Source organism: Neofelis nebulosa, chromosome 3 (genome assembly GCF_028018385.1).
Source record: "Neofelis nebulosa isolate mNeoNeb1 chromosome 3, mNeoNeb1.pri, whole genome shotgun sequence".
NCBI lineage: Eukaryota > Metazoa > Chordata > Mammalia > Carnivora > Felidae > Neofelis > Neofelis nebulosa.
The window spans coordinates 81,993,328-82,002,905 of record NC_080784.1 but is presented as its reverse complement, the minus strand read 5'-3'; positions in this window follow the sequence as shown (position 1 = coordinate 82,002,905).

The window sequence follows — 9,578 nt, the reverse complement described above, 5'->3', positions numbered from 1 at the left end:
ATTCAAGTCCTGAGTGTGTCTGTGAATCCTGCAATCAGGGGTTTAGTAAGATTTCGTACACCTTCCCCCCACCCTTCTAAATCTTACATTAAAAGAACAACATTCAAACCATCATGATTTTTGAACCCCACTTCTATCTGTACTCTAAATTCACTTCCCCTCCTGAGACCTTCTGGGGACTCAGATTAATGCAAGATAATGAAAGACACTAGGCATTTTATTCTCTCCTCTAAATTTCCAAGATTCTTTCAGCCTTAGAAGCCTGTGTGAAGATGGCTCTACTTTATCAGATTGAATAAAAATAAAAGCAAGAGTTTAGGAACTGGATGGGGGTGGGGTTGGTCCAGATACCTCAAAGTCTTCTTTAAACCCCTCTCCCCCCTTCACCTCCCTCTTAGGGAATCATCTCATTTCCATCATTTGTTGAACAGCTTATTCTTGCAGTCCACACCTTGAAAGAGTTTATTACTCACACATGGAGAAAGAAGGGAGAAAGAAAGATATAATAAGATCAATCTAAGGACATATTGAGGTCATATAACAGCACAAATATTCTCAAGTGCTCTGTATAATGTGCAGTGGGGATTTTGGGCAGTTTTATTGTGTGGTAGGATCCTCATCTCCGTTGTTTTTTACAGGATTCCTCCAGGCTAAAGTAATAAAGCGAGTAATTAGAATGCTAAAGACAGATGTAAATAACAGGAATGAGACAGCGGTGACAGATGAGCGGCTGGGTCACGAAAGAGCCCAGTTGGTGGAAATGACACCGCTCCCTCGCTCCCGATCCCCTCCCCCACGCCGTTCCCTTTTTCTCTTTCGGCCTCTTCTCCCTCCCAGCCCGTGGCCTTAGGCGGCCGACCGGGGACACTCGGTTCAAAATTGCCTTCGGGAGGCGCAGCGTGGCTGCCGTCCGCGAAGGCCGCGCGGGGAGCGTCCCGAGCCTGGAAAGCCACGGGCTCCACCACAGATCGGCAGCGAGGTGGGCGCCACTCGGGCGCCTGGGCCTTCCCCAGGACCCCTCCCTGGCCGCCGGGACTTGCGGGTCGCCTCAGTCCCCGGCCTCGCGGCCCGCGCCCTCTCCAGCCCCCAGGCCCGCAGCCGCGCCGGCGCCTCCCGCCTGCGCTCTGCCCACGACCTGCGGGGCATCACCAGCGCGGTGACTGAGCGCGGCCCCGCTACGTCCTCGCAGCAGCCCAGCTGTGCCTTCGGCCCTTTGTCTGTTGCCTTTGCTCCCAAACCAGGGCGAAGAGGCCCCGGAGGTGCCTTCACCTCCCACTTGGGCCCAGGAAGCCCGGCAGGCCCGTCTTTGGCGCCCGGGCCAGCCGCAGGGCTGCGGCCCAAACCTGGGAAGCTGCCCCAGCCTGCCGGGTCTGCGCCAGGGTCCTGAAAGCCCTTTTCCTCCCGTCAGTCCGACGCTGAGGAATGAAGTATCATAGGGCTTCATTTGACTTCCTCACCAAGACTATCCCTCCGGAGCTAGCCTTTCCTGATGTAAACTTCACATGGACCCTGGTAGATCGGGAGAAAAACAACTAACTCCCCATGCCCTTTGACAAATTTGCCTTTCCCAACCCTGACCTACCAGCGACTAGGCTTGTAGGAGAGCAAACACGAAGATTCCTAAATGAATGAGCTTCATTCCCCTCCCAACAATTTAAATAGACTGAGCATCATGGTCTCGGTTTGTTATTTGGAAATTTAAAAGTGTAAATGTACTTAACCACAGTCTTTGACATTAGAGGAAGAAGAATCAGGTCTGAATCAAATCTCTTAACAGGTCCTTTAGTTACTAAAGCCCCATAGGTAACTTTCTTGATCTGGTTGCCAGAAAGCTTGTCTTACTCCTACTTATAAGGAGCCATAGTCCTAAGATTGGGCCCTATTCAGGTTTGAGGGGTTATTTTAAGGAGGATGCTAATTGTAGCAATGTTGCTGCCTTTTGGAATGGATGTGGTTAAGAGTACGCAGAAGTGACCATGCATCACCTTTCTCTGTTAGCTTTAGAGGATCAAATGCCTTTTTTTTAAGCAGCAGTACTCTTCAAATTACAACACATATGCATCAAACAAATGAAAAAACCCAGAGTGAGTTAGATGAGGCCAGGAGGCAGCTCTGATCTCCCTGGTACTGGGTTGGTACCGGGAGCCGGTACTAGGATAGGTTAGCAGGTGCTTATGAAACACAGTGATAGGCATGTCAGCTGAGGAATTTCTCTATAACTTCCTGGATTATTAACCTCAGGGGTATGCCTACCAGTCGAGGTAGATAACCATTCTTTCAGATTTTTAAAAGAGGCTAGTAAATGAGTAGGGCAAAATGAGAAATACGTATTTATCAATTTTGGCTTTAATTTTTAATACCTACTTAATACGTATATTTTCACAATTTGTATTGATACATGCGATAGATGCATGTCTTAACCTGTTCCCCACCTTATTTAGACCGATTATTATTTTGGTTCGCGTTAACTATTTAATTTAATTTAATTTTATTTTATTTTTAGAGAAAGAGAGAGAACATGACAACAGGGGAGAGGGGCAGATGGAGAGAGAGAGAGAGTAAATTAAGCAGGCTTCATGTTCAGTGCGGAGCCCAATGTGGGGCTCGATTCCATGACCCTGGGATCATGACCTGAGCCGAAATCAAGAGTTGGATGCTTAACTGACTGAGCCACCCAGGCCCCAACATTTTATTTTTAAATAACTATCTCTTCCTAAAAAAACAACAAAACAAAACAAAACAAAACCCTGGGGGATGGCTATGGAGTAGTTATAAAACTGGTGATGATAAGCACTCTTCCTCTAAGGTCTTAGGTGAAACCTATTAAGTCAGATTTTTGAGACTTTTGTTAAGTCTATATTTCATAAAAGTAAAGTATTTCAGGTATGCCTGAAATATCGGCATTGGTGGGTATTGATGAGGGATCACCATAGAAATCATGGAAAATTGGCAGGCTCTTCTGGATGATATGTATGTTTCTATCGCTAGTAACTAGAGGTCTGATCCATTAGAGGACTGATCTTGGAAAATTGAATTGGGCCTAAACCTAATGCCTATGAAGATTAATGGGTAAATTTCTGCTTATGTGTAGCCTCAGGACTGAAAATGTGGGTGTGACCTAGAATTTTGATCTAGTCGGATCTCTGATAGCAATCTTCACTTATTCATGTGAGGAAGCTTCATACGTGTTGACGAAGACTCAGACCAGTGCAGCTGGTGGTGGTAGAGGATAGTGGTGACGATAGTGCCTCAGAGAAGGTTCTGCTGTAAATATGTGGTATAGCCACCTGCTGGGCATGAATTCCTCATTGCTAAGGTAGCTATGCGACTGAGAAGGACTTAGAGGTCATGTCAGCTTGGACCGCTTCTGTAGGAGATGAGAATCACTTCTTGGTTTCCTTTTCTCTGTGTGAAGGACCTTTACGGTGGGCAGATCTCCCTTCTGTTACAGAAATTTCAAAGGTTAGGTTGTGATTTATTAGTGGGTAATGACTCAGTTTAGTGGGTTGTAACCAGCATAAAGAAAAAAATTTAAAAATAAAATACGTTAGGGGTACCCGGCTGGCTTAGTCAGTAGAGCATGTGACTCTTGATCTCAGGATTGTGAGTTCAAGCCCCATGTTGGGTGTTGAGATTATAAATACATAAACTTAAAAAAAAATTTTTTTAATGAAACACAATAGAAACAGTCAATGCAGACCACTTGTGAGAGCAAGTTTTGTTTCATGAAACTTCAGTTTTAGTTTTATTTATGTCTGTATGTTTATATTGGGCCATGGTATAAAATGTATTTCTTATTGTGTGTTTTAATCTAAAACATTTGAAAACCATTGCTGTAGGCCTTACACTTGTCTTACCTTCTGTGAGAACTCTTTCTAGGTTATATCATTCCTTAACAGTGTATAGTTCTTTTTCCCATTACCATTTATTTGTGCCACTTATTTGATGCTTCTCTGATGCTTTTTTGTGTCATAAATTTCACATGTGTACACGTCTTTTCTACCTAATTGAATTGAAACTTCTTCAAAGATGTATATGTTAGGCTTCTCTGTATACTTCATGGCTTCTAATGTGGTGCTGAACACATGATACCCCGTTGACACATGTAGATGGCTGATTATGTGCTTAACACAAGTAAGCCAGATCTCAGCTCACACGCCACTTTTTCAGGGATTCAGTTTTTTTTTTTTTTTTAAATAAGAAGTTTACTTAAAACAACAAGATGCTTGACCTGAAGGGAAAACTATCTAGGACTCATTTCCTTTAGAGTAATTTAAGGGATGCATATCTTAACTTGTTCACTGCCTCCACTCCAGGCTAGATCATATCTCCCTGTTATTGGCTCTCATAGCACTATGTAATGCCTTCTTTAAAAAAAAATTTTTTTAACGTTTATTTATTATTGAAAGACAGAGAGAGTCAGAGTGTGAGCAGGGGAGGGGGAAGAGGGAGAGGGAGACACAGAATCTGAAGCAGACTCCAGGCTCTGAGCTGTCAGCACAGAGCCCAACTCGGGGCTCGAACTCACACACTGCGAGATCATGACCTCAGCAGAAGTCGGACGCTTAGACTGAGCCACCCAGGCGCCCCTGTAATGCCTTCTTAACACTTACTGGGGTTTGAATATAAATATTTGTGTGGCTAGGTGACTTGCATTTTCCACTAGAGTGTAAATGTCATTGAAATCGGCCAGATCGTTGATCTCACATGTACCTAGCACAGTATCTGGCACATGGTAGACACTTAATCAATATTTGTGGACTGACTGATTGACCAACAGACTAAATGACTTAAAGAATGACCAGCAGTTCTGGCAGAGGCAGCAGGCCCTTTCATGTTATCAGAAAGACATTTTGCTAATGAATATGAAATGAGAAGGGAAGAGTCAGATCTGATGATTTGAGGAAGATAAACTTTCGCATGGTGACATCTCGTTTTTCCCCCAATTATGCTAGCAGCACGCTATTTTGGTTACTTGTACTTTGCTATAGAAATGGGTTCATGTAAGAAACGGCTATGTGAATGACATCTCTGCCATCTTTGAATAACCGATATGGAGAAAATGGATTCTGTTGTGTGAGGCTCAGTTTGTGACCTACATAAGAAACCTCTCTTAGAACTTGTAAGCTGTTTCTCCTTCTTGACACGTGAGAGCTCTACCTCTGATTTCCCTCTTTGCCCTGGCTAATAGTGCAGGTCTAAGATTCGGGTTAAAATACCATAGGATTTCACTCATATGTGGAATTTAAGAAACAAAACAAACGATCACGAGAAAAAAAGAGATAGGCAAACCAAGAAACAGACTCAGCTATAGAGAACAAACTGATGGTTACCAGAGGGGAGCTGAGTGGGGGATGGGGATTAAGGAGTGCACTTGCTGTGATGAGCACCGGGTGATATATGGAAGTGTTGAATCACTATATTGTACACCTGAAACTAATATTGCTCTGTATGTTAGCTAACAGGAATTTAAATAAAAACTAAAAAAAGACAATGGTTATTTTTTCTATGTATAGAATATTTATCTTTTTGTTTTCCCGGCCTTTATAACTTACGTTTTTGTTGTCATAATTAATTAATTAAGTAATTAATTAGATTATGTGCTTTCTGGCTTTATTGCACCTATGTCAGCATACTGTACAAAAAGTGGCGTGCATTGTTTTTGGTCTGGGTGCAAATTCTAAACAAATGCAGATTGTAATTTTTCCTAGCTATGTGATGTTAGAAAAGTACCCTCACTGTGCCTTACTATTCTCTTCTATAAAATGAGATCAATACTACTTTCCTTATTGTTTTAATTATTATCTGACTTACAAGTGCAGTGTTTAGCACATTTTAGGTACTCAGAAAATAGTCCTTCTCTTTCTTTCCTTCTGTGGTGTGTAACTTCAAGTCCATTTTGGAAGGAGGTAAGTAGGATCCATGAGAACAAACGGGTTTGATGTGTTAAGTTACATTTTCTGTTTTTTTGAGAACTTAGGAAAATAATAATGTTTCTCTCAATTATTTCATCTATAAAATTCAGAAAATTGTAATTATAAATCACATCAGGGAATTATTTTTTTAATATTATTGATGTATAAATTATTTGAAGATGACCATGTATAGTCTCAAGGATAATCCTGAAAAGACTAGAAAGAGACAACCTGATGTGCTGAAAATGTCATTTCTAGTTTAAGTTATCAGGATTTTGTATTAATTACATGTAGAATTGGTGTGTTTTTTTTTACTAGTGTTTTGGGTACAAGCTTGAGGAAATTGAAGGTATGGTAATTCACCTTCTCTTCTATCCTGAGTGGTTACAGTTTACTTAGGAAAGTGAGAAATAGATACTGCTTCAGCTCTAGGGGCACAGCGCTAAGGTCTAAGTAGTGGCTGCAGTCGTATAAGCTCAGATTTAAACAGCAGCCACATAGAACTGATTAGGTAGGCACACAGGCTTCTAGCAGAAAGGTAGACGCAAGGTATCAGAAGCAAGCTGAATATAGAGGATTTGGAGGTCGATCACCTGGGAATGAGAAACCAGTTTTTGATGTTCCAGGTAGGCTGGAGTTCAGCATATAGAAAATGAAGGGAGTTCAAAATATGATACCATCACAGAAATGAAATGAACAAAGAGTACTTTTTCTCTAATTTCATTTCTACTTTTTCAGCTTTATATAGGAATCTCAGGCTGAGGTGTATTCCGGAAGTAAGTGCAGTTTAGGGAATTCTACTGCTGTATTCATGGTTTGAATGAGATATGAGACCTCGTTTTCCCCATTATATGATCCTTTTTTTATACCAAGATTTCTGGAATTGTTATATTAATTTGTAAATTGAACATTTCAGTCATTTAACAAACTTTTACCAAGTTTCAGGTATTTTGAAAGATGCTGGGAATAAAAGACATGGTTTACCCTTGAAAAATGTACACATCTGGGGGGAGAAAGACACCTGAAGACAATGATGAGTAAATGATAAGAGCTGGGACAGAGACTTAAGGACACAGGACTAGGCAGTAGAGAAACTGGAGCGACAATTTATATTTCATGAGTCAAAGGTTTATACCAACCCACTCTCCCCTTCCCCCTGTAACACACACCTTGAATTGACACAGCAGAAGGAAGAATTTTTCTTTGAAGTCTTTTTGGCTTATGTAAAACTATAATTATTTGGGTTTTTTAAATGCTTTTATTTAGTTTTGGGAGAGAGACAGAGGCAAAGTGTGAGTGGGGGAGGGGCAGAGAGAGAGAGGGAAACACAGAATCTAAAGCAGGCTCCAGGCTCCAAGCTGCCAACACAGAGCCCAATGAGGAGCTTGAACCCACAAACTGGGAGATTATGACCTGAGCCGAAGTCGGACACTTAACCGACTGAGCCACCTGGGCACTCCAAACTATAATTATTTGTTAAAATCAAGTGGATAAATGAGATAACTGTAGTGGAAGTTCAAGGAAAGATTCTATTTTGCTATTGAACTTTATGTGCATTTGAATTTCAATCAACGAACTTTTGATGCATTTTTAGGTTTACAAATGTTTGTTGTAAACATTGTTGAGCTCAATGAAAACAGAATGTAATCCATTACCCCTTATTGAGAATAGATAATCTTTTGGTTTCTGGAAAACAGGACATTAGAACTAGAAGAAGAAAATTTTTCCTTTCCTTATTTTACAAGGATGGTGTGGTTTTATTTTTAGAATCAACAGATTTTTGAGAAATTTAGTTGGTTGCAAACTGAGAAAAATTGCCCTTTTACCCTTTTTGTGGAACTATATGATTGTATTTTCTGTGCTACTGTTTCAAAGATGTTTCACATTTATTATTTGCAAAATGCATCAGTTTAATATTTTGAGAAAATTTATTTGGAAGTGAAACAGCCACTCCCTGCTTTAATGACTATGGATGTGAACAATGATCATTTTGCAAGATGAGAAGCTCACAGTGGTAATAAAGCTAAGAAAATGATAGCATGTTAATAAGCCTCAGTTATCTGTTTAAAAGTCTATTTTTTTTTTTACTTTTTTTTTTTTTTAATTAAAAAATTTTTTTTTAACGTTTATTTATTTTTGAGACAGAGAGAGACAGAGCATGAACGGGGGAGGGTCACAGAGAGAAGGAGACACAGAATCCGAAACAGGCTCCAGGCTCTGAGCTGTCAGCACAGAGCCCAACGCGGGGCTCAAACCCACGGACCGTGAGATCATGACCTGAGCCGAAGTCGGACGCTTAACCGACTGAGCCACCCAGGCGCCCCTTTTTTTTACTTTTTAAAAAGATTTAAATTCTACTTAGTTAACATACAGTGCAATATTGGTTTCAGGAGTAGAATTCAGTGATTTGTCACTTACATACAATACTCATGCTTATCACAACAAGTGCCCTCCTTATTATGTATCACCCATCTAGCCCATCTCCTATCCACCTCCTTCCGTCAACCCAGTTTGTTCTCTATAGTTAAGAGTCTCTTGCAGTTTGTTTCTCTCTCTTCTTCCCCACCCCCACATCTGTTTTGTTTCTTAAATTCCACATATGAGTGAAATCATACGGCATTTGTCTTTCTCTGATTGACTTAGTTCACTTAGCATAATACATTCTAGCTCCATCCACATCTTTGCAAATGGCAAGATTTCATTCTTTTTGATGGCTGAGTAATATTCCATTGTATATATAAACCAAATCTTCTTTATCCATTCATCAGTTGATGGACATTTGGGCTCACTCCATAGTTTGGCTATAGCTGATAATACTGCTGTAAACATTGGGGGTGCATGGACCCCTTTAGATCTGTAGTTTTGTATCCTTTGTATCCTAATAGTGCAATTGCTGGATTGTAGGGTAATTCTATTTTTAGTTTCTTGAGGAATCTCCATACTGTTCTCCGGAGTGACTGTACCAATTTGCATTCCCACCAATAGCGCAACAGGGTTCCACTTTTTCTTCATCCCCACCAACATCGGTTTTTTTCTTGTGCTGTTAATTTTAGCCATTCTGACAGGTGTGAGGTGATATCTTATAGTGGTTTTGATTTGTATTTCCCTGATGATGAGTGATGTTGAGCATCTTTTCATGTGTCTATTAGCCATCTGGATGTCCTCTTCAGGAAAGTGTCTATTCATGTCTTCTGCCCATTTCTTAACTGGGTTATTTGTTTTTTGGGTGTTGAATTTGATAAGTTCTTTATAGATTTTGGATACTAACCCTTTATTAGATACATCATTTGCAAATATCTTCTCCCATTCCATAGGCTGCCTTTTAGTTTTATTGATTATTTCCTTCACTGTGGAGAGAGGTCCAAACACTTCATTTTTGGTTTTGTTTCCCTTGCTTTCAGTGATGTGTCTAGTAAGAATTTGCTCTGGCCAAGGTCAAAGAAGTTTCTGCTTCTGGGATTTTGATGGTTTCCTGCCTCACATTTAGGTCTTTCATCCATTTTGAGTTTATTTTTGTATATGGTGTAGGAAAGCGGTCCAGTTTCATTCTTCTGCATGTCGCTGTCCAGTTTTCCCAACACTATTTGTTGAAGAGACTGTCTTTTTTCCGTGGAATATTCCTTCCTGCTTTGTTGAAGATGAGTTGACCGTATAGTTGTGGGT